This window comes from Uranotaenia lowii, chromosome 1, assembly GCF_029784155.1.
Source record: "Uranotaenia lowii strain MFRU-FL chromosome 1, ASM2978415v1, whole genome shotgun sequence".
In the NCBI taxonomy this organism is placed as follows: domain Eukaryota; kingdom Metazoa; phylum Arthropoda; class Insecta; order Diptera; family Culicidae; genus Uranotaenia; species Uranotaenia lowii.
In genome coordinates this window covers 161,015,640-161,042,265 of record NC_073691.1, presented here as the reverse complement: position 1 = coordinate 161,042,265, position 26,626 = coordinate 161,015,640, and the positions used below count along the sequence as shown (strand labels likewise).

The 26,626-nt window shown below is 35.7% G+C and overlaps 1 protein-coding gene across 5 annotated transcripts in view; it reads left to right on the top strand.

The window, feature by feature from the left end:
• LOC129740711 (uncharacterized protein DDB_G0283357-like) overlaps positions 1-26,626 on the top strand; it is a 188,085-nt gene that overhangs the window by 15,811 nt on the left and 145,648 nt on the right. Inside the window, exon 1 of one of the 5 annotated variants that reach the window (XM_055732476.1) lies at positions 7,960-8,270. The exons of 2 other annotated variants lie outside the window; for them this stretch is intronic. The gene's annotated coding sequence lies outside the window, so the exon portion shown is untranslated. Of the gene's footprint in view, positions 1-7,959; positions 8,324-8,524; positions 8,544-26,626 lie in introns of those variants that run through there. 2 more of the 5 variants (XM_055732480.1, XM_055732481.1) reach the window with 2 other exon arrangements.

Sequence of the window (26,626 nt, the reverse complement as noted above, 5' to 3'; positions counted from 1 at the left end):
ACAGAGGTTCGGCTAAAAATCTCTGCGGTGCGTTTCAGAGAATCTCCACCGAGAATCGAAAACCGAGCACGTGGGTGATTCTCGTAAGAGAAATTGCAAGCCTGCCCTTTGTCACGAAAGGTTCACTCCTCAGTCTGCAAGACAAATGGCCTGCCAAACGAGATATTTGGAGCAAACTTCGACATTTTCTTCTTCTTAAATTTGTCGTCCACATCGAACTTGCTCTTGCCGATGAAAAAACTCCAACCCCGGAATTTGCTTAAAATCGGCTTTTATATACGTTTCGTCGTCCATCACACGGCAGCCCTATTTTGTTAGCATATTCTCGTAGAGCTTCCGTGCCCGAGTTTTAGCCGTCGATTGTCGCCGATCATCGCGATTTGGGAAATTCTCTACCTTGTATGTATGTAGTCCAGCTCTCTTCTTTGCATTATGGACGTAGCTCTGCGACATGCCGATCTTTTTTGCAAAATCACGGCTTGAGACGTTGGCATTTGCTTTAATCATCCGCTTCACCTTTCCCTCCGTCTTTTTGTTCTCCGGTCCCGGTTTTTTTTTCAGCTTCTTTGCCGTGGTTCAACGTCAACTGCTCCTGGAACCACTTCATCACTCTGGAGACGGTTGAATGGTGAATGATCAATAATTTTCCCAACTGCCGGTGCGACAGGTCAGAACATTCCAGGTGTTTGGAAAAAATTTGTTTTCTCGACTTGCGTTGGTTCACCTCCATTTTTGTTGAATCGAAAAACACGACTTCGAGTTTAACAGCATGTAAACAATTCACATCAATGAGAAAGTGTGCAAAATTTGGTTGATCATTAACCCAAGGGTAAGAAGGTTATGCCCTGTTGAATCTGTACAACAACTTTTTCAAGTATTGCATTTAAAATTCTATAAATTGATCGAGTTTTCATACAATTTTATGAGCAAAACAAAACTGTCGAAAATGGGAATAAACACGAATTTTCGAACAATTACAAGAGAAAAAGAACAGAATGTGGAAGATGGGAGCTATATCTCCTTTTTTTAAATTTTGGTTGAAAAATAAACTCGATTTATCGGTTTTGTGCAAAGAAGATGCTACGCAATTTCGTTGCAACCAATTTTTTGCGCAATTTATTTTATTTTTAATTATTTTTTTGCATTTTACGATATCTTCATTTAAAATTTTCCTTTTTCAAACTTGCAGGAGCAATGTCAAACGTGAACATTTATACAATATGTATTTGAATTAAAACGAAGGCTAAAACAAATTATTAAGAACTTAACAATTCATTCTCTGGTAATTTTATCTAATTTTAATATAAACTGATCTATAAATTCTCTAAAAAAATGTACTGTGATAAGCAAATATCTCAACCACTTTAAACCACAAGATGATAACGGAATGATCAAAATAGTTTTATACCTTTTATTGTTATCTTCTTCTGTAAATGTTGCCAAAAAAGTACTAAAAAAAGGGAAAAATGATGCTATAAGGTATACCGGGGTAAGTGGGGATGGTTTTTCGTATAGTTCAACTTTAAAAAATCATTAATAAAAATCAGCAGTGGGTCAATTTTGATGAAATCGCCTTCAATGTGATGCAGAACATGTTGTTTGCAAATGCTGAAAAGATGAGCTTGATAGACTTTTTTTTTTTGTTTCGATTATAGTCGTTTTACCATCATTATGGCATTCGCGACTTTATCAACGTTGCAGTTGGCGGATCGTTATTGAAAAACTATCCGGTACAACTGCGTTCGATGTTTACTCTTGGGCTTGAACTCGCGGACATCGGCTCAGGAGGCAACAGACTTGCCAACTGAGCTATATCACAAGCCCAGCTTGATAGACGCAAAGCGAAGTTATCATGTAAATTTTTATGGACGGTAGATTTTCCCTTTGATTTCTCAGGAAATTTTCAAAAAAATTGTGTATTTTTGGTTGAATACGTTACTTTATTGCTCGAACCGTCCGAAATTTTGAAAAAAAAAGTTCATAGTACTATTAACCCTTCGTTTCATAAAGTAACAAATTTGCAACAATTAATGTATGAAAAAAGTGAAAAATCGTATTTTATTTTAATTTTTTTTCTTAATGTACTCATCATTTCCAACTGTTTAAAATGATTTTTAAGGAAAAATAAAAAAATCATGAATGAAGGGTTAATAGGCATCTTTTAATGATTATCGTGTGTTATCCGATATTATCGAAAATATATACTTATTTTAGAAAAAAACAAGTACTTTTCCCAACTTTTCATGATCTGAATGCTAAATAAAGCTAAATTGTATTGAATGAAGGAGAGAAAATTGAAAAAAATGTGTAAACATCAAGTATGTATAAAGCCGTCCCCACTTACCCCAGATAGGGTTTGGAGACAACATTTTAGATTTTTGCAAATAAACCCTTTTTTCTCAATTTTTAACCGTCGTTTCTTTTCCTAACTGGTTGTTTCGAAAGTAAGGATTGTTTCAATGTAGAGTTTTTTGCCAAGTTTACGAGAAATTTGCGATTGAAAAAGATGCACATAAACTCCACATCATAGTTAAAAATAGAAAATTTGCAAAAAAGTCATCGTAAACAGCCGCAATTGTCGGAACCGTATCTCTTTTACAGTTATTGTATAGATTACAAGTAAATTTAACATTCTGCATTAAAAGTTTGAAAAAAATAGTTCACAGTATTGTTTTAATAGTGTGTGTTATATGATTTTAATCGCCGTAATTTTGTATGATTATAATTTTAATGGCATGTGCGGCGGAATAAAAACTAGAGAGAATTTATTTTATAGAAATTTGAAAGAAAGGTGGATAGACAGGCATTAGTGCGCCAATAGGAGAAAGCTTGATAGGTGTTGAAATTTTAGGCTAGAGGGCATGTTGATGAAAAGCTCCCATGAATTGCTACCGCCTTTGCTCTACACTACACAGCAAAAAAAAATTGTAACGTTGGACGATGTAATTTATGACGATGTAAGCCAACCTATGTATTTTTATTGATTTCGGTTAAAATATTACATCTAAACGATGTACACAATCCGAACGCGTCATGTTGTGTAATATTCCAACTTACTATGAAGTATTACATCAGTAGTCAATGTTTATTCCAATTGACATTTCAAATAGTTTTCGTGTCGGAAAGTTAGAAACGGATTGTGGAGCTCAGGAGGATTTGTTCTGTTGGTTAGTCATACCAATATTGATAATACGTCTAAGCAAAACTATTGGTGATAATTTCTTAACATAATTTGGCTCTTTGAGGAATTTTGGCCATCGTTAATCAGAGATACAAAACAGTTCCGGAAAAAATTAAAATCAAAACAGTTGTATTTGAGGTGAGTTTTCTGCGTTCAATTATTTATTCTCCCTGTGACTTTTTTCATTCAATGTTTACAGAAATGGATTGTTACCGTTTGCAAATGCGAAGTTGTATGACCAATGGCCTTCAAAGGGACAGATTATTACCTTTAGCGACTCGAGTTATGTGCACGTTTTTGATGTAATATCGCAACACTTTTTTTTTGCTGTGTAGCTAACTATACATGAGAAACTCAGACAGAGAATTCCCATGTATAGCGAGCCCAGTGGTTTGAGAGCTATGTGGTTTATCTATAGGTGGGGACAACCAAAAACTTTAGTATTAGTTCGTAGTATCCAGACAGTTGTTTATGAATGATAATGACGTAACGCGACGCCATCATGGAGTCAAGTATAAGGCGTCCAAATGTAGCCATAGAAACTTATAAGGAGGAATGTTTGAGACGCAAATAAAGTTGTTTATTATTTAAAACTCATAGCGTCGCCGTACTGAGCGTCAGGAAGAAAAAGCGTAAATAAATGGGTGCTTTGATTGTGATTTTTTAAATAACATGAAACGTTGCATGTCGTCTATGAATGGCGACTTCAACGTCGAGACGCTCATGAACGATTGTGACGTAGAAATCAAAACATTAAAAAAAAACTGATTCTCACACTCGTGCAAGGGTAGTCTTGTCCCCACCTATAGATAAACCACATAGGTTTGATTTGGCTAAAAAGATCGGCGTGTCGCAGAGCTACGTCCAGAATGCAAAGAAGAGAGCTGGACTACATACATACAAGGTAGAGAACTTCCCAAATCGCGATGAGCGGCAACAATCAACGGCTAAAACTCGGGCACGGAAGCTCTACGAGAAAATGCTGACAAAATATGGCTGCCGTGTGATGGACGACGAAACGTATATAAAAGCCGATTTTAAGCAAATTCCGGAGTTGGAGTTTTTCATCGTTGTCAGTTCTTAAGTTTCACTTGTCTTAGTAAAAACAAAAATTGGAGTACACCAATAGATTTCGCCGACATTTTTACATAAATAAGTATGGTTTATATGACATTTTTGTTGCATGACATTTTTGTTGCAAGGAAACGTGGGCCACCTAATCCAAATTGACTAGATAACATTCAAAGTTTATAAGTTGGCCCAAAAATGAAGATTTAGTTATTTTAAAGCAATTTCAGATGAGAAAATAAAGAAGAAAGAGTTGTGTATGATCGAATAGTTCCTAAAACCTGGCTCGCGAACGTTTCGGCAAAATTCGTTATATAATATTTATGTTCGTTTCTATCGTATTAGAAAAGATGGACAAAACATGTTTCATAACTTTTCATTTGGTTTAAGAAAACTTTACAGATAGTAATAACGTATTTTAAGGGGGGGGGGGGGTGGGGTAGGGTCTAACACTTTCAAAAAATCGATTTTTTTATTTTTTTATTTTCTTATTGTAAAACATTTCAAGAATGTTGTGTCAAATTTTCAAGTCAATTGAAGCAAAACTGTAGAAATTATAGGCCTTTATCTCCTCATATCTAATACTGCAAGAAAGCAAGAGCAGAAACTTCAAACGCGTTTTTCTCGAAAGCACATTTTTAAAGTCCGTGGACATCGTCATTTGAAAACTACTTATCCGATTCTTTTCAAATTTGGAACATATTTTCTACATATAAAATACCAGACCCCAACGTTTTTCTTTTTTGTTTTTTTTACTTTGGGGAGATTTTACAGGTGAAAAATGGCGGATTTTTTCGTAAAAAAATCGTAGTTTTTAACTTCAAACAGCCACAAAAATTTCATAAAAAAAATTTAAGTTAAATAAAAACGTTGGGGTCCAGAAAAAACATCTATTAAAAATATTTTGCTCTGATTTTTTGACTTCAGATGATTCTGTGCTGAGATATAGTGTCCACCGCAAATCCTGTTTTCTAAAAGGCATCCTCGAAAGTGCTCCGTCACCGGCTCATTTTTAAATATTTTTCTACGAAAAAATTACTAAATGTTCTTTTAACAATGCTTTGTATAATGCAAAAAATTTGAATACATTTCTTTGAACGATAGCTCTAGAAAAAAATCGTGAAAATGGTGTTTTTTTATACCCGTTAGACCCTACCCCCCCCCCCTTCCCCCTTAAGTTGTGAATGTGTATAAAAACACCAAATTATAGGTGGCCCACGATTCCCCACAAGCGATAATTTGCAAATTGGTTGCGCTTGTGTGACTTATTGATATTTTATCAAAAATTCCTTTTCCGCGTGAAAGAACATGAAAAAACTAAGATCATAAGCGTATGAGCATATTATTGTTATGTACTTTAGGTCCCCCACGGATGCAATTTTGCGGGTGCTTGTTAAATTATATTAGTACATTTTTCTAGGCTAACTAAATAAAAGAAGCATATGATACGTACATAAGTCAACAACTTATAGAAAAACATGCTCACGCAAAGCAACGACGATGACAGTTGGATTGAGATTTTTATCTCAACACACAGCTGAGATATTTAGAGTGGCCCACGTTACCCCACTCTCTCTACGACAAAAAATGGAGTTCTTGGTGCACGTGCAGAAATATTAAACACTGTGCGACAGAAAAACAAATTGCAGGTTTACATTTATTTTCAAACTAGCTGATCCCATACGAACTCCGTTTCGCTTTGAACTTGGAATATGTCATGAATTGTTTGTATGAAAGTCAATTGCCGAAAATTCTCAAGTTGCACTTCCGAAATCATTGTTAAGTAATAATTGCAAAAATATTGGACGATTACGTTTTCTGTCGTCTGCTACTAAATTTGAAATCATAAATCAATTGACCGTGCCAAAAAACCCCGTGTATAAATTTTGACTCGATAATTGCATAACAACGCATTATTGCCAAAAAGGTAAACCCCTTTCGGTGTCCTCTTATTCAATCTTTGATATCTGCAATCGATTGCCCTTGTCTCAAAACTCCCGTGTGCAAATTTTCAAACCAATCCATTGCATAATTACGTCAATATGGCTAAAGACAGTGAAAAATTAACGACCCCTTTCGTCGACCCCTAGCAAAACATTTGACATGTGAAATCGATTGCCCGTCCCCGAAAACTATCGTGTGCAAATTTTTATTACAATCCGATGTCAAATAACGACGATATTGCAAAATTATTCAAAGGTTAATATGGACGACCCCGTTTGCCAGCCTCTTGCACTGAATTTAATACCTGAAATGCATTGCTCGTCCCTCAAAACTCTCGTGTATCAATTTTCATCTAAGCCCGATGTAGAATAACCACCATATCGCATTAACAGTGAATAGTTAATATGGACGACCCCCTTGGCCGACCCCTGTTTTTAATTTTGATAAGTGAAATCAATTGTTTGTCCCTAATAACTCCAATGTGCAAATTTTCATCCCAATCCGATGTATAAAAACGTGAATATCACTAAGATATTGAAAAGATGATATGGACGACCCCTTTTGCCGGCCCCTTACACTGAATTTGATACCTCAAATCGATTGCACGTCACTCAAAACTATCGTGTAGAAATTTTCAGCTGAATACGATGTATAATAACGTCAATATCGCAAAAACAGTGAAAAGTACATATGGACGATCCCTTTGGCTGACTCCTTACACACACCTTGACTCCTGAAATCAATTGCCCGTCTTTCAAAACCTTCATGTGTAAATTTTCAACACGATCTGATGAAAAGTAACGTCAATATCGTTAAAATAATATTTGTCTTGTATGGGCGACCCCCTTCAGAAGGGGTCATCCGAAAATCTGAAAACATTTATAATCATTCCTGGTCCTAATGAGCATCCATGCCAAATTTCAGACCTCTAGCTCTTAAGACGGCTGAGTCTATAGAGGACAAACAAACAAACATACATACAGAAATTGCTTTTTATATATATATAGATATTCGACTCTGGGATTTATGCTACGTTGACTTTAATTTGGTCGTTCCTTCCTTTGCATTTGAAGACTGCTATAACTTACCATTTTAGAATTTTTTTTTCAAAATAAAAATATTTTTAGATTATTAAAGATTTACTAGTTTTTAATGTATCTACTGAACTTTTTCGTAAATTCTTCATTCGATGTAGAGGGAAATGAAATGTGTTGAGGACCTCCCTAGCGCAAGATGCTGATAACAACACGCGCTCCCATTGACAACGACAATGACAAAGACATCGATTCGACACCCCACCGGGCTAGGGCGAACGGCTGGCCCGTTTCGCACTTCCTCCCGTTGCGTTCGTTGCCGGGAGAGTACCCAGGAATGCTTCCGTCCCTTCCCAATGCAATGGGGAGAGGCAGAACCCGCAGACGAGAGTAACCGGAGAAATCCCAGTTTTTGACCGACGATGATGAACCTACAACGAGATTTGATAAGGATCAGCAGCAGTCTCCCGTTTCCTCCGCGTATCACTACGCGTACGCGTTCTAACTTCATGGTGGAGCTCGGGGAAGGGATGCAACGGAAGTTGTATTCTCTCGAGAAGTGTGGCTGTGTGTCTTCGTCCTCTCAACACCCAAATTTAAGGATGAGTCGGGCAAGGGTAGGGTGCAAAGGGTCTGATAGCTAGCTAGATTCGCCAATTTGGGGGGGACCTAGTAGTCGACGTTGGTTTCCGTTTTGGGTTCTGTATCGACGGCGCTGTGTTAGTTGATGGACGTGAAAATCCCTAGCTCTCAGTCAGCAAAATACGCTGCCATAGTCATCAATCATTAGTATAACTAAATAGGGGGAACAAAACGGCAACAACAACAACAGTAGCAACGAAATAACGAAGGCGCTATCATCTACGCAGAAGAAGAAGCGTGCGTCTCCCAGTTCGGTGTTAGAAGTCCGGCAGCAACAAGTGCGACGCACCTTCAGGTTCAGTAAGGTGGCGGTACTCTTTTCTGTCACCATATGTTACGGTTGTGCTTGTTGAAAATTGTGTTCTAACTTGTTGCAATAGCTTCAGGAGTCAATCAGTGAAGTGAGTTTGAGTGTTTCAAGTGAATCGAACTGGTGTCGTTAATGGCTGGTCAGGTGTGCATTTCATCTAGCAATTTGTTAAGTTTCCCCAAATAACATACGGTAGCTCCAAATTGGGCCCAGAACAGCCCAAAGATAACGAGCCGATCAGTAGAGCGTCACAAATAAACAGCGAAGAAGGGAACAAACGCTGTTTTTCAGTTCAACTGGACTTACGACGAGAAGCCGTTCTCTCCGTATACAGGTGGAAAGCTGATATCGCCGATAACAGTTGGTTGGATTTTTATTTTTCTTTTTTTATGGGTGGGAAGAAGGCCTTTTAGAATTTCATAGCCGTTATCTGCGTTTGCACTAGCTCGAAGCATGTTCAAATAACGTTCTGATACGCAACTGGACAAATACCCACCCAGCAGTGTCTGTTCCATATGGTACAGAATTTTCCAGCACCACCCACCCACCTTCTCCATTCACAGTTTGCGGCTGCCCTTTCGTTCCCCCCGAATAACGGACGGGTGGTGACATGAAGTAATTAAGAACATATGGAAGTTCTAGTGCGATGCGGCGCGTCGGATGCGCAGCGTATCTTTTTATCAGCGGAATTTTATTTTCGGTTGGTCTCGTTATCAAAAACTAGGTTCCGTACCAATCACATGGGAAATATAAATGGGCCTGAATCTTCACGAAGGTTTTCCTACGCGTAAAGTGTGAAATCAAAATACTGTTAGAAATTGATTTCGTAACATATGTCAGCGCTTTCCACCTTTTTTTTGGTACAGTGCTTACGATTTGCTAAACCCCGAGTGGCTGAAAGTGAACCATATGGTTAAACTTTTCCATGATTCCAAACTAGGGAGCAGATTTCAGGTCTGCGAATCATTTCTTATAAGGCGAGAAATTTTTAAATAGATTCATTCGTTTGCTGAAAAATTTAATTATTTCTGATTTCTCATTTGACACAAATCGAAATCGTTCCAATAAATTCAAACCTTGCAAGAAGGGATCGTTTTTAATTAGTTGGTGTTTATCGAAATTCCTAAAATGATAATAATTGCGTCGTTTTGAGTCAGTTTCCTTTCACTTCAAGAACATACGTTTACTATCAGAATATGCAAGTTATACAGGGTGGCAACGTGAAATACTTGTTTTCTAAAGTACTTAGTTTGTAATTTTACTACTTATAGACGTCACAGAAGTGGATTCAGAAGAGAAAACAAATTGATTAGAGTTGAATGACATAGAGCATCACTTAAACGTTGCCACCCTATTGACAAGAAATTTAGGGGGAGGAGGGGGGGGGGGGTGGATACCAGGGATTTTTTGAGGAGCAATTTGATAGAAACTCAATGTAAGGTACAAGCACTGGTCATACTGACTTGACACTTAGAACAAAAATCCGATCGTTTTCTGTCTAATTTTGCCACCTATCGTTGGTATTGCGAACCTTGCAAAATTTGACAAAAAATCCCTGTGGGAAAAATTTACCTATTTTGCCCGATTGTGTCGTCGAAAATGCCTACAGACTCGCAACCCCTTATAGTGTACTTTTGATCCGATATCGGAAAAGACTGGGTTGACTCCTTTTTCATGTAAAGCCCCTATAGGGTACCAGTGTTCCGAAAATCAATCAAAACAAACACTCAGGATGCGTTTCTTGTTGGAAACATTCTTTTATTTATTTCAATCTTTGCAGATGCTCTTAGAACTAAGAACAATGGAAAATATTTCAACTATCTTATTCTAGATTTAAAAACAGTTTTGGAAACATTGAAATCGAAATCACTAGATATTTCATTGAAGCGCGCGCAGCATACATCCAACGGGTTGTTTTGACCGTATTGGGTTCGTCGCAGGGCAAGTCTAAAAAAATCGCGCGTCCGGGTTGTTCTGATGGGAGCATTTAACGGCAGTAGTGATAGCAGTTCTGAGCAATCTACGTTTTTCTGCAGGAGGTCGAAGATGAAAAGCCGTTGTAGGTAAACGCGCCTTGATTCCAGTGTCGGCAAATTCAATAACAAACAGCTTTGTTCATAAGGCGGGAGGTTATGAGCGTCGATCCATGGTAGTTGACGCAGAGCATATCTGTTGAAGCATCGTTGTACTCTCTCGACCCTGTTCACATGCAGAGTCTGATATGGAGCCCAAATTTGCACCCCGTACTCCATAATACTGCGCACAAGAGCACAGTACAAAGATTTCAAACTGTAGAAGTCATTGAAAAATGATGTGTTTCGTCGTATAAATACAAGAATTGCAAAGCCTTTCGCTTCTGTTGCGGAGATATGCTGGGAAAAGTTTAGTTTACTGTCCAAAATAATTCCAAGGTCCTTGACAGTAGATGTGCGGTTCAAAACGGTCGTTAGTATTTTATATTCGAAATTCAGTGGACGACGTAGACGAGAGAATGAGATGACACTGCACTTAGTAACATTGGGTGCCATACAATTTTGGTAGCACCTACTTGAGAGTGTGTCTATGTCCTTTTGAAGAGCACAACAATCAACCAGAGAGGAAATCGTTCGGAAAATTTTGAGATCATCGGCGTACAGTAACTTTTCTGATTCGATCGTGGAGCCTAGGTCGTTTATGAAGAGTAGAAAGATCAAAGGTCCTAAATGACTTCCCTGAGGAACTCCAGAAGTGATTTCGAAAGGTGTCGAGTTAATGTTTTTCAGTCGTACAAAAGCAGTTCGGCCTACAAGGAATGAGTTGAGCCACCTAAAAAGCCAATCTGGGAGTCCAGTACGACGCATTTTATCAATAGCCAGCTCGTGTGGTACCTTATCGAAAGCCTTGCTCAAGTCTACATACACAGCATCGACTTGTTGACGTTTGTCTAGTTTAGGAACCAACTTGAAACGTAAGTCATAAGGTTAGTTGTCGTGGATCTAACTTTCATAAGCCCATGTTGATCTTCCGAAATAGTATGACGCATCGATTGGTTAAGCACGTCAAACACCTTCGGAAACAGCTCAGAATCGATATTCCGCGATAGTTTTCAGCTTGGTGTATGTTTCTGGATTTGTGAATCGGCGTAATCGATGCATTTTTCCAGGCATTGGGAAAAATACCCTCCATCAATGACTGGTTGAAAATAATCGACATAGGAACGGACAATGAGTCAGCGCATTTTTTTACCAGAGCTGGTGGGATTCCATCCGGACCAGGACCTTTCGATCCATCCAACGCGGCCATCTTGCGGAACACATCATTCGGTGATAAAATCAGCATATCCAGGTTGAAGTCTCGGCTCTGCAAACTATTCAGGTACGATTCCGACAAAGGTGGTGAGTTATTACTTAGCACGCTCTGAAAGAATGACGAGAATAGATCCGCAGCAGCACGCAGCGTCGCAGCGGTTGTGTCGTTGTATTTAATGGTATGAGGTACACCTTGAGTACCTTTTCGTTGTCTAACATAGGACCAGAAGGATGCGGGATCAGCTCGAGCGTTGTCCTGAATGCGATTCATGTAATCACAAAAACTAGTCACATGCAAAGAGTTGTAGGCGCTCTCTAAGTCACGTAACTCGTTAAAGTGATCCATGCCATCGCCGTTGTGAAACCTTTTCCTTGCCTTCCGGAGGCGGTTGCGCAGGTTGTGGAGTTCGGGGTTCGACCAAGGTTGACGGGTTCCAGAATTTGCCCTCCGTTTTTTAACAGGAACATCGTTTCGGAATATTTCATTCAAGGTATCATAAAAAGTTTTCACCACGTGATCTATTGAGCCATGCAAAATATTTCTTCAATCGGTAGCAGCCAAAGATTCAACCAGTGATTCAAAATTGCATCTTTTAAAATCAAATTCTATTTCTTCAGGCAATTGTGTTTTCAAATTCTCCTCACACAGCAAAAGCATCACAAAAGGAGGATGATGCAAATCTACATCAAGCAAAGTTATCGGCGGTTCAAAAATAGTTGCGTTGAAAACGTCATTCATAAACGCTAAGTCGAGAGTTTTCATGTTTCTATTCGCTATGTGATTCATTTGTTGAAGCCCTACAGATAGCACAGACTCAACAAGAATAAGTTCTTGCTCACTAGAAGCGTTCACAGGTAGATAAGCGCTCAAATCCTCGTCAAATTGCCATCTCAAGTTTGATTGTATAATGGGATATCGCCTCTCGCAACTGCTTCGCCTGACTGGTATGCAATCTCGATCAGCGCTCTACTCAGCAATGCAAACCGAGTCGCATCATTCAGAATAATCTGTTTTTCAACCATCGCCTATCGGAGATGAGTGAGATACAATCTGATCCGTTCTGAATGTCGCTCACTCAGTATCTACCTTACTTATTTGTAATTCAAAAAAAAAAATTCGCAGGACGAGAAAAATCAAACAGTTGTGCGGGACACCAATGATTCTCAGTCATTTCAACGTAAAAGACAACAATTTAAAACAATTTAATAAAAGAACTTGTTAAAATTTAAAACACTGCGGAAGTAAACATTTTTCCCTCACAAACACAACTGCAATTTAATTTTGTTCATACTGATGTTAAAAAACGTTATAAAAATTATTAATTTGCTATGCTTGAAATCAAACAATATTCGCTACTGATCGGATTCGTGTATCACTCACTCACTGCCTGAACCATTCACTTCTGATCGAAGACCAACATGATTCGCCGTATGCATCGCGCATTGGTGAGATTCCAATTTGATGATGATGTTGCACTGTTTTGACAGCAAGCATCGTGCGAGGTGATCTGTATTTTAGCGATGAATAGAACGATCGATGATCGGATAGGTCCAGTAGCAATCGATAGCAAAACCCGACCGCTTTACGTTCAGTTGCAGAGTGCAATCAAAAACATTCATTAAAAATGAGTGATTTTCGGAACACTGTAGGGTACATAGGCTTTACTTCTGACATCGGGTTGAATTTTCACATTATTTGATGGGAGCTTTTTGTTGCAAAATTGATCGGGACACGATGAGTTTTCTGTCGTAGAATCTAAGGCTACGATCATTTAGAATCCGTCGGTGAAAGCTACATTCCTAATGTTCGGATATTCAAAATTTTGACAGCGTTGTGTTGGTTATAAAAAGGACTATGTTGCCTATTTTATTAGAACGTGTTAACGTGTGTTTGAGATATTTACGATGCAAAAAGACATGGTAAAAATAATTTTGCACAATCACCTACTTACTTCATTATCGACTTGAAAACTCATGAACTTGATGATTTTTCTGATTTTAATTTGTCCCGAATGGTTAAGCAGTATGGCCGGTCACTACTCTAGGATGCTCACGAAGTTCAAACCAAGCATCGGAGTGGGACCCTTGATCTCAACTATGGGTAAATAGACTATGGTTATTGCAAAAAGCTGAATGCAGACCACTAAACTATGCAGTAAATCGGTCTCCGGCAGGCAAAAAGTGTTACCTGTTTGTTTGCAGAATACAAACAAAACTCACACATTCATGCATTATGTTTCTGGTGTTTCGTTTGGCGGATGATGCGACTAAATGAAACAAAAAAACCGTCTCGACCAGGAATCGAACTCGAGTCCTCTGATTATCGCTCCGACACCTAACCAACAGGCCATATCGTCAGATCAAACAAGTCATCTCTATAATTCAGTTGACTTCATCGAGTTGAATCCGCTGCTAGATTCGACGGCAGAGAGCGCTCATCGTGCTCCAATGGTGCTTATACTGCCCCAGGGGTGTTTTCGTTATGCCCCTTCAGTGATTGATTTTCAGCTTTCGGTAATAAAAAATTGAATGCATTTTAAACGATTTTATCTACTTTACTGCCATTGCACATTGGTTCAGAAATGAAATTTAACGGGAAACAATTATTGAGGTCTTTCCCTTAAGTTTGATGCATTTGATGCCTTAGACAATACAGTGAGCGAAATAAGAATAGCACCACTATGTGTTTTGCTTGTTAAAATATGAATGATTGAAAATTACGAAAATTTTCTTCCACAGTTTGTTCTGAATTGCTTAACGGATAAATCAAGCATAAGTTTACTTTTTTTGGACGTAGCAATTGGCGTTGAGGACCAAAAATGTGAAAAAGGGGTGCGAAATAAGAATAGCACCACTTGAGTTTTTCAACAAAAACAAGATTATTTTTAAAAAAATTCTGTGTAAAAGTGAATAATAATGCTTCTACGAATTATTTGAATAGATAACTGCATTTAAAGGAGTTTTCTAGAATTCCAAAAGTTTTCAAAGGTATTAAAAGAGGGTTTAAAAGATGCGCCTTTAGCTTCAAGGAATTTGATATTTGAGCTATAAAACTTTATCAAACTGCTTTATGTCTTCATTAACATTCATAAGTATGATGCAAAATGATGAAACATAAATTTGAGGCTGAGTTTAAATCCAAAAAGCAGGTTGGAATTCAAAAATACTAATGTTTTTTATAAGTCAAACACTATTTCTCTAGTTCCAAGTTATAGATGGCAGCACTATCTTGCCATTTAACCGAATTCATGCCCATTTTCGAATATCCGGGATTAATAAAGGAGTGCTGGATGATTTTGGTCAAGAAATAAATACATGTACCTTGTGAACGCTTTGGAAATTCTAAGATCACTAAATCCAAAAAAAAATAAGAATTGCATAAAGGTCACTAAAAGTGAATTTTTTGAACCGATTATCAGAATAAAGTTTTACTTTGCGATGGAACTTGATGGACCAGACGGCTAGCAGTATTCTTGGTATTATTTGCAATTGAATAGGAAGTTGAGATGAGCAGGAATTTTGGTTGTACATTTTTGTGCTGATGATTCTTTTGCAAATCCGGTAAAGCTTTCTTCAGCGTGAACTTCCACAAAACTGTGATGCGAAAATACCTCAAAATGATGAACATGGGCCTAAATAAACCTGGAAAATCAATATTGAGACTAAACTGCAAGATAGTGCTGCCATCTACTACTTGAAACTGGAAAAAAATGTGGTTTACTTAACAAAATAAAAGTGTTTTATTTCCAACCTATTTTTTTCTGATTCAAAGTTAATCCCGACTGTTTGTTTCATCATTTCACGTCATTTTAATAAAGAAAGTAAGTAGTTTGGAAAAGAATTACAGCTCAAATGTCAAATTCCCAAACGCTAGAGGAGCATCTCTTGAAACCCCCTTTTAATACTTTTGAAAACCTTTGGAATTCTGGAAAACTCCTTAAAATGCAGTTATCTATTCAAATAATTCGTGAAAGCATTTGCACAGTAAACTTTTAAAAATAATCTTGTTTTTGTTGAAAAACTCAAGTGGTGCTATTCTTATTTCGCACCCTTTTTTCACATTTTTGGTCCTCAACGCCAATTTCTACGTCCAAAAAAAGTAAACTTATGCTTGATTTATCCGTTAAGCAATTCAAAACAAACTGTGGAAGAAAATTTTCGTAATTTTCAATCATTCATATTTTAACAAGCAAAACACATAGTGGTGCTTTTCTTATTTCGCTCACTGTATTTACAACATCCAAAGGCGGTAGCTTTGAATGAAATAATTATAGAGTGGTTCATATAGTTTCTGAGATACCGTCAACTGGGGCAACATGCCACAATTTTTAACTTCAATGGCTTCTAAAAAACTTATGTTCACAGTTAATCGTATCCTTTATGCATCAAAAGTTTTAAGGATGCTGGGGCATCAATCGGCGTAGATAAAAAAATTATTGGTTTCCTCAGTTATTTTTAATTTTTTAAAAACATGCGATTTTCACACTCCTTAGAAAATGGGGTAACTTGCAACAAACTTTGTTTTTAATGAAAAATCCTATGGACACGTACGAAAATTCATAGTTTTTAGTATATTTGCGATGCCTTAAAGACCATTACGCATGACAACACCAATTGCAGTAGTTTTTGCGTCTGTAAAAACAAATTTTCACATTTTTTCTGAAAATAAGGATGCTGCATACATTTAGGGGTTAAATAATACTACGAAAAATTCTACAAGCTGAAATCATGAAAATAAATGTTTGGATGAATGAAATTTAAATGTTTACAAACGCGTGATGCAAATCATTCATATTCCAGCACATGGAAACGAGATTTACAAGGTAATTCTTTGATTTGCATTTTGTTGCATTTAACCCCAGACACCTAACTGAATTTTAAAAATATTCATTGAAAAAAATTGGGTGATTGTTCGAAAAATATATTTACACCAACAATGTTGGTATAACATGAGGAAACCTGTAAAAAGTTTGTAGCCGATCCGTCATACTGGGTAAAGTTTTTTTCGGCATAAAAAAATGTTAAAATTTGTACATTTATTGCTCGATTTTTCAAGTTTTACATAAAAATGAAAAACTTAAGACAACTAGCTCAAGATGCGAGAAATAATGTCATCATCATTTTGTTATCATTAAAAGATAACTTTATTACAATATATTAAATTAAAAATTGATTCAATGTAGTGTTATATAAATGTTGCATCGAACCCCGCTGTTGCATGATGCCCCGTTTGACGGTATGAAAATTATTTTTTAACTGTGATAAGATAGAGGCCTAAATTGATACACAAAATTGTAGAACTTAATAATTCATGAAACATTGTCGAAGACATCAAACATCTATCTCTTGAAATAAAAGTTTTATTTTAGAATGTGGAATGTGGAAGACGGATTACCAAAATTTGTTTCTGTTTTGAAGTTATTAGGCAATTTGTGTTGAAAAATGACTCTCTTTGTGCTACGATAACTCCAAATGGAGAAAGTTTAAATTTTTATCGTTCATTGCATTTGAAATTTCATATTACAGTCTTTTCAATATAAAACTGGAGGTATATTTTATGTTTAAAGCGTTTAATCGTTGTTAGAAGTTTAGTAAAAATAGCTAAAATCTCTAGAAATATAGAAAGAATTTGTAACTGTGTTCTTTCAGAACTAAGAAACTACTAGACCGATTGGTATGAAATTTGGCATGAATTAGTTTTTTGAGTCAACTATTGTTCCAGCGAATTTTTGAGTCCCTACCATCTAAGGGTGGAGGGCTCTCATATCAAATAATCGGGAAATACGATAAAATTCATCTTTATTCAATCAACTGACAAGTGATTCTCATCAAGTTTTGTGAAAATGCATACATATGCATTTTAGGACAATTTATAGTACATAAAAGCCTCTCTCACCAAAGATGGGGGTCCCCATTCAATATAAAACAAACATGAAATAATATTTTCCAGGAAACACCCAGGATAATTTTCATCGAGTAATAAATCAAGAATATGTGAATATTTATATCATGTATACCTCCCACTTTACAATTCACACTATAATGATTTTTATAATTAAATTAATATATTGATTGCTTGCATCTGCATATTTTCATTCAGCTAAGAGAGGGCTTATGATATAGCTCAGTTGGCAAGTCCGTTGTCTACTGAGCCGATGTCTGCGAGTTCGAATCCAAGAGTAAATATCGAACACATTTGTATCGGATGAGTTTTCAATAACTGTCCGCAAACTGCAATATTGATATAAAGTCGTGAATGCCATAAAGATGGTAAACGACTTTGACAGAAAAAAAATTATCAGCTAAGATGTTCTTAAAACCTTCTTTTTGAATATAAGAAACTCACGTTTTTAAACGGTATGCAGCATTTGTTTGTTAGTGTTATGGAAAGAACCCCTCTCCCTAAATTTAAGTGGGAGGTGTAGGGATAAGATGAAGGTTTTGCAGAAAATAAATCAAATTCAATTAAAAATAAAATAAAATAATAGTTGTATTCGGCAACACCGAAGATAAATAAAATAAAATAAATTTCTATGGCAACGTTTGCTATTTTGACACTAGGCAAACAATCAAAACAAAGTCAGTCTTTGATCTATTCTTGTGAGCGACAGACGTGTCTAAGTGAATCTCTGAATTAAGATTCGTCAAATCACGACAATCGATATGGAATAAATAATAACATATTCTTGATTTATTACTCGATGAAAATTATCCCGAGTGTTTCCTGGTAAATTCTATTACATGTTTATCTTTGGTGGGAGGGGCTTTTGTGTACTATAAATTAAAATGTGAATGTATACATTTTCGGTTTAACCGGTTTTGCTCGGACTTGCCCGGGTATTTGATATAAAAAATAGAAAAGGTCCGGTCCAGCCATCCGGCCCTTTGTTTGCGTATTAAACACCATTTTTTGAGCAAGTTTTAACTGAAAAATCAGGAACGGTTTCTGGATGCTTAAAATTCGATTGAAAATCGATGAAAAAAAGATCAAGTGTTTTTATTGTTGGTTTTCGTTGAATAGTTTCTGAACGTAGCCCAAATTTGCTCTGTATTGCCCCGATATTGGATTGAAAATTTTAAAATCAAATGCCCGGATATTGTTAGATTTTTAGCTACAAAAACCTGAATTTGTTTATTTTCCGGTCATATTAAAGAATGTCATATTTCTCATGAAATATAATATTCTACGATATGACTGTCAAAGTTTTGACGTATCCAGAACAATATTCCATAATAACTTCTTCTTTTCATACTTATGGCAACACCAAAAAAAACGTTTTATTTTAACTAATTAGTATAAGACAATCATAAATTGATTGATTTGCTTGTTTTTTTTTTTACTTTAAGAATGTATTGAGGAAGTTTTGGAATAGAATGATATCAAATCTGTGATTCCATGAGAATTTCATAAATGTAAAAAACCAAATGAAAAATTTGAAACATTCGATAATCTCCTTTTCGTCCTTTCATGCTTAGATGCTTAAAAACTAAACGAAAATAAGGATAAAAATAAGGTTAGCTTTGTAAAACTAAAACTCATAATTTGATTCAACACTCAGTATCAGAAGTCAGAAACAGATATTTAATTGAATAAAATCTTCGAACACAAGAAGCTTGGGAAGGAAAAAAATTAGTATCGAGAAAAATATGATCCAAGATCCAAAACAAAGAGAATGGAAAATGATTTAGACTTGCAAATATTTTTTTTTTTAATTTCATTTCTGATTTTGGATTCAAAATCACAATGGTGATAATTCCATAACCATTTGATTTCAAATTGCTGTGAGTGTAAATTCAATAAATCTATCTAATGTTCTTGATAAATATGATAAAGATAAAATTGTTATAAAAAGAATAATCATAAAAATTACCATAGAGATCATAGAGATTACTTAATGCAGAGTAATATCAAATGCAATATAGATAACTAAAAGCAGAATGGAATATGGAAATTTGCTGGGAAAAAAAAAGATGTATATATTTGCAGAATAAAAAAATGCATAATTTCATACCATAAGAAGTTTTGTTTGGAAACACTGTAAAAATGGTGTGTCATGTCCACAAATTTGGTATACGATGCAGAACAATTCTAATATGATTTTGGCGATAAAAAAAGATTTATTGAAGCTGTTCAAAATGACGACACATTTCAACAAAACATTCTTTGGGCACTTATCTTGGAGTTGATAAAAAATGAACATATCTGTATCTAGGATCCTTTGTAAATGAAGAAAATAATATTAAACGGAAGAAAACTCATTTTTAAGTTCATCCAAGAAGATATTCGCTTCCAACTTTGGCTGGAAATCATTCTTCTTCGATAATTTTTGTCCCTGGAGGTAGGCTTTATCATTATCTTTCTTTATACATAGTTGGGTGACGAGAAAGGTTAATACGGGAAATTGAAATAAACAAAAAAAATTGGAGGAAAACTGATCTTTAATGGAGTAAATTCAACATGATCAACATGTTGTTGTTAAGGTATTCTTACTTAACATAATATCACTAAATAAAATATGACAGAAATATTACGAACCTAGTCCAAAAACTGTCTCGATGCACCCACTTTACGGTACCATTCCAGTTTCATGAACAAAGATAATTATTTACCTTCTTTCTGCTTATCTACATGTACATTATTTTTGCTAAGTTCAAAGGCTCGACAAAATTTGCCGGGTCAGCTAGTTTCGAATAAAATTCCTGGAAACTGAAACTCATTTTCGTAATTTGTCAAAATGTAATCGTTTGTTTTGACCAAAAAGAATACTATAATACTGCAGGTAAAATTAAAAAATAATCATTTTTTGTCTCTCAATTTTAAGGGATAGCTGTGAGAAATTGGTGCTTTTGTAAAATACAACACTTTAACTTACTTCTTCATTTGAACCGTTATTGTTGAACTTGCCTCTAATGATCGATCGGAGATCGAAGGAGAAATTCTTACTGTTCCTATTTCGTTTATTTCGTTTTTCGTTCTCCCCTTTGGGCGCATCTTACATCTCGGCCGGTACACGTGATGACCCACTTTCCTTAACCATTCGGCAGCCAGTCTGCGCTTTTCACTGTCCGGTTTGGGTTAAATGTTTTATTTTCACCTCTTCTTCGCGGTCGGGATGATAGGAACTTACAAGAAAAGCCTATTCTATCAACGGGGCTTAGAAGTTTCAGAGTCTTTAGTTATGGATCACAATTATTACGAACATTGAAAAATTTAAGCATTTCTACACACAATTGCAATTTTGAAAACCATATTAAAATTTTTTATGTGTTTTTTTAATAAGATTATGATTTGCTATCAAAATGTCTTATGAGGTTTCCAATGATTTCCAATTCAATGGGTGATTCATAATTAGAGTTTATTTTAAAGTGATTTAAGTTTCGAAGAGTTAACCCTCTACGAATATGAATACATTTTTTATTAAAAATCTGTAAAACTAGTTTTCATGCACGAAAGAAAAAAAGTACATTTTTATAGTAATTTATTATACTTACTCACATACTTAGTATAAAGGTGGCCCAAAATAGGTTCCTAAAGTGGTCCAAAAAAGGAACATGGTGTTGAAATGCCGAACACAGTAATTTTCGAATAAATTTTTCGTGATCATCGTAATTAATAGATTAATCAGTCAAAAGTTGTGGTCACATTACATATCAATCTCCCAAGGCGGTCCAAAATATTTTCAATTTACACGTAACACAATGAGATAATCTTTAAATATGATTTTTCCAATCCTCTCCATATTTAGTACATAAAAGCTATTCTTTCACATGTTCCACAACCCAGAAAGAGTACGTCCAGTTGTCCTCAATTGGAATCGTTTTTGTCACTTGCTACCTGTAGTTTTAAGTGGCCCTCGTTTGATCTGGGAAGAGTTGTATGTAGTCGAATAATGATAATACAAGTTGTTCATTTCCCGTAATTCTACAAACTTCATTCCCCCGCTCGCAGTTTCACCTTAACTCCATCCGTTCGATATCCACTAGCTAGCCAGCCAGCCGTATACGAACAGTTAGGTCTTTCTGACTTCAGTCCGTTTACAACCGCCCTTCTTTCAGCCTCTTGCTTTTCCACTCACAACAACTGTCTCGAATAGTTGTAGTACGTACATTCTGTCGATCGAGCCCTGATGCTGCCGTTGTTTCCAAGATCCTCAACTTGCCACCTCCCCCCTTTCCGCAGCAACTTGAATTCGACACTCTATTCGGAGTACCTGGACCCTCGAGAAAGAAGCCGAAAAAGAATAATACCAATACTATCTGTAACTTATACCAAGTCAGAAAAGACCTTAACCATCCAACGGAATAAATATTTAAATCATTTCTTTTCTTTTCGTCGATTCTGTTTTGTGAACTTTCTTCTTGGCACACACAACTCTCGGCTGGTGTGGAACAACTTCGTCTTGCTTACCGCGCGCGCTCCAAGAAACCGTAGATCAAGAAACCACCCAACCAACCGAGTGAGCAGCAGCGCTCGAGAAGAAATTTCTTTCCAGCTCCACGCCGCGCCACGCCAAAGCATCTGGGCATCCGCTTCCCACACATCACCTGGCCCTACCTTGGTAGATACTGTTGTGTAGCTTAAGCTAGGTTTTCTTGTTTCACCGAAGTGCTCGCAGCTAGATCCAAAAAGCCCCACGAAAGTCGATTCTCTGCTACTTCCTCTCCTCAACAAGCCCTGTTTTTACCCCAGCCCTGATTTCAACACAAACCAGGGGTGTAGAAAAGCTACCCGCGAGATTGTTAGTATTTCCGCGCTGATGATCGCAATCGTTCTTCGATCTTCCTTTTTGGAACTTTCTTCCATCCACACTAGAGTGGAGATTTCTGTAAAACCTGCTCTCGCGACCGACGGTTGGTTCGTGTTTTCACGTGGGGCTCACGCGTGCGTGGCCGATTCGGCCGGGTGTTCTGCCTGCTCTTCTCTGGAAATCTCTCGGCCGAGCGAAATTTGGCTGCTGTTCGGGTGTGACCTGCTTTCTTCGGAACTCGTTCGGATGTTTTTGTTGTCGATTTTCATGCTCACCGTGAGTGCCCCGGTGAGTGATCGTTAATCAAGTGAGTGAGCTTTTCCCCTCGTACCATTGGTGAATATTTACACGTGCATTACGAATGAAATATTAAACAATTAATTAAAAATCATGTTTTTTATGTTGTTAGAAATCTGTATCCGAATCTAAATTCTGAATCTGAATCCTGAATTTGTCTCCTGAATCTGAATCTGAATTCTGAATCTGAATTCTGAATCTGAATTCTGAATCTGAATTCTGAATCTGAATTCTGAATCTGAATTCTGAATCTGAATTCTGAATCTGAATTCTGAATCTGAATTCTGAATCTGAATTCTGAATCTGAATTCTGAATCTGAATTCTGAATCTGAATTCTGAATCTGAATTCTGAATCTGAATTCTGAATCTGAATTCTGAATCTGAATTCTGAATCTGAATTCTGAATCTGAATTCTGAATCTGAATTCTGAATCTGAATTCTGAATCTGAATTCTGAATCTGAATTCTGAATCTGAATTTTGAATCTGAATTCTGAATCTGAATTCTGAATCTGAATTCTGAATCTGAATTCTGAATCTGAATTCTGAATCTGAATTCTGAATCTGAATTCTGAATCTGAATTCTGAATCTGAATTCTGAATCTGAATTCTGAATCTGAATTCTGAATCTGAATTCTGAATCTGAATTCTGAATCTGAATTCTGAATCTGAATTCTGAATCTGAATTCTGAATCTGAATTCTGAATCTGAATTCTGAATCTGAATTCTGAATCTGAATTCTGAATCTGAATTCTGAATCTGAATTCTGAATCTGAATTCTGAATCTGAATTCTGAATCTGAATTCTGAATCTGAATTCTGAATCTGAATTCTGAATCTGAATTCTGAATCTGAATTCTGAATCTGAATTCTGAATCTGAATTCTGAATCTGAATTCTGAATCTGAATTCTGAATCTGAATTCTGAATCTGAATTCTGAATCTGAATTCTGAATCTGAATTCTGAATCTGAATTCTGAATCTGAATTCTGAATCTGAATTCTGAATCTGAATTCTGAATCTGAATTCTGAATCTGAATTCTGAATCTGAATTCTGAATCTGAATTCTGAATCTGAATTCTGAATCTGAATTCTGAATCTGAATTCTGAATCTGAATTCTGAATCTGAATTCTGAATCTGAATTCTGAATCTGAATTCTGAATCTGAATTCTGAATCTGAATTCTGAATCTGAATTCTGAATCTGAATTCTGAATCTGAATTCTGAATCTGAATTCTGAATCTGAATTCTGAATCTGAATTCTGAATCTGAATTCTGAATCTGAATTCTGAATCTGAATTCTGAATCTGAATTCTGAATCTGAATTCTGAATCTGAGTTCTGAATCTGAATTCTGAATCTGAATTCTGAATCTGAATTCTGAATCTGAATTCTGAATCTGAATTCTGAATCTGAATTCTGAATCTGAATTCTGAATCTGAATTCTGAATCTGAATTCTGAATCTGAATTCTGAATCTGAATTCTGAATCTGAATTCTGAATCTGAATTCTGAATCTGAATTCTGAATCTGAATTCTGAATCTGAGTTCTGAATCTGAATTCTGAATCTGAATTCTGAATCTGAATTCTGAATCTGAATTCTGAATCTGAATTCTGAATCTGAATTCTGAATCTGAATTCTGAATCTGAATTCTGAATCTGAATTCTGAATCTGAATTCTGAATCTGAATTCTGAATCTGAATTCTGAATCTGAATTCTGAATCTGAATTCTGAATCTGAATTCTGAATCTGAATTCTGAATCTGAATTCTGAATCTGAATTCTGAATCTGAATTCTGAATCTGAATTCTGAATCTGAATTCTGAATCTGAATTCTGAATCTGAATTCTGAATCTGAATTCTGAATCTGAATTCTGAATCTGAATTCTGAATCTGAATTCTGAATCTGAATTCTGAATCTGAATTCTGAATCTGAATTCTGAATCTGAATTCTGAATCTGAATTCTGAATCTGAATTCTGAATCTGAATTCTGAATCTGAATTCTGAATCTGAATTCTGAATCTGAATTCTGAATCTGAATTCTGAATCTGAATTCTGAATCTGAATTCCGAATTCTGAATCTGAATTCTGAATCTGAATTATGAATCTGAATTCTGAATCTGAATTCTGAATCTGAATTCTGAATCTGAATTCTGAATCTGAATTCTGAATCTGAATTCTGAATCTGAATTCTGAATCTGAATTCTGAATCTGAATTCTGAATCTGAATTCTGAATCTGAATCTGAATTCTGAATCTGAATTCTGAATTCTGAATCTGAATTCTGAATCTGAATTCTGAATCTGAATTCTGAATCTGAATTCTGAATCTGAATTCTGAATCTGAATTCTGAATCTGAATTCTGAATCTGAATTCTGAATCTGAATTCTGAATCTGAATTCTGAATCTGAATTCTGAATCTGAATTCTGAATCTGAATTCTGAATCTGAATTCTGAATCTGAATTCTGAATCTGAATTCTGAATCTGAATTCTGAATCTGAATTCTGAATCTGAATTCTGAATCTGAATTCTGAATCTGAATTCTGAATCTGAATTCTGAATCTGAATTCTGAATCTGAATTCTGAATCTGAATTCTGAATCTGAATTCTGAATCTGAATTCTGAATCTGAATTCTGAATCTGAATTCTGAATCTGAATTCTGAATCTGAATTCTGAATCTGAATTCTGAATCTGAATTCTGAATCTGAATTCTGAATCTGAATTCTGAATCTGAATTCTGAATCTGAATTCTGAATCTGAATTCTGAATCTGAATTCTGAATCTGAATTCTGAATCTGAATTCTGAATCTGAATTCTGAATCTGAATTCTGAATCTGAATTCTGAATCTGAATTCTGAATCTGAATTCTGAATCTGAATTCTGAATCTGAATTCTGAATCTGAATTCTGAATCTGAATTCTGAATCTGAATTCTGAATCTGAATTCTGAATCTGAATTCTGAATCTGAATTCTGAATCTGAATTCTGAATCTGAATTCTGAATCTGAATTCTGAATCTGAATTCTGAATCTGAATTCTGAATCTGAATTCTGAATCTGAATTCTGAATCTGAATTCTGAATCTGAATTCTGAATCTGAATTCTGAATCTGAATTCTGAATCTGAATTCTGAATCTGAATTCTGAATCTGAATTCTGAATCTGAATTCTGAATCTGAATTCTGAATCTGAATTCTGAATCTGAATTCTGAATCTGAATTCTGAATCTGAATTCTGAATCTGAATTCTGAATCTGAATTCTGAATCTGAATTCTGAATCTGAATTCTGAATCTGAATTCTGAATCTGAATTCTGAATCTGAATTCTGAATCTGAATTCTGAATCTGAATTCTGAATCTGAATTCTGAATCTGAATTCTGAATCTGAATTCTGAATCTGAATTCTGAATCTGAATTCTGAATCTGAATTCTGAATCTGAATTCTGAATCTGAATTCTGAATCTGAATTCTGAATCTGAATTCTGAATCTGAATTCTGAATCTGAATTCTGAATCTGAATTCTGAATCTGAATTCTGAATCTGAATTCTGAATCTGAATTCTGAATCTGAATTCTGAATCTGAATTCTGAATCTGAATTCTGAATCTGAATTCTGAATCTGAATTCTGAATCTGAATTCTGAATCTGAATTCTGAATCTGAATTCTGAATCTGAATTCTGAATCTGAATTCTGAATCTGAATTCTGAATCTGAATTCTGAATCTGAATTCTGAATCTGAATTCTGAATCTGAATTCTGAATCTGAATTCTGAATCTGAATTCTGAATCTGAATTCTGAATCTGAATTCTGAATCTGAATTCTGAATCTGAATTCTGAATCTGAATTCTGAATCTGAATTCTGAATCTGAATTCTGAATCTGAATTCTGAATCTGAATTCTGAATCTGAATTCTGAATCTGAATTCTGAATCTGAATTCTGAATCTGAATTCTGAATCTGAATTCTGAATCTGAATTCTGAATCTGAATTCTGAATCTGAATTCTGAATCTGAATTCTGAATCTGAATTCTGAATCTGAATTCTGAATCTGAATTCTGAATCTGAATTCTGAATCTGAATTCTGAATCTGAATTCTGAATCTGAATTCTGAATCTGAATTCT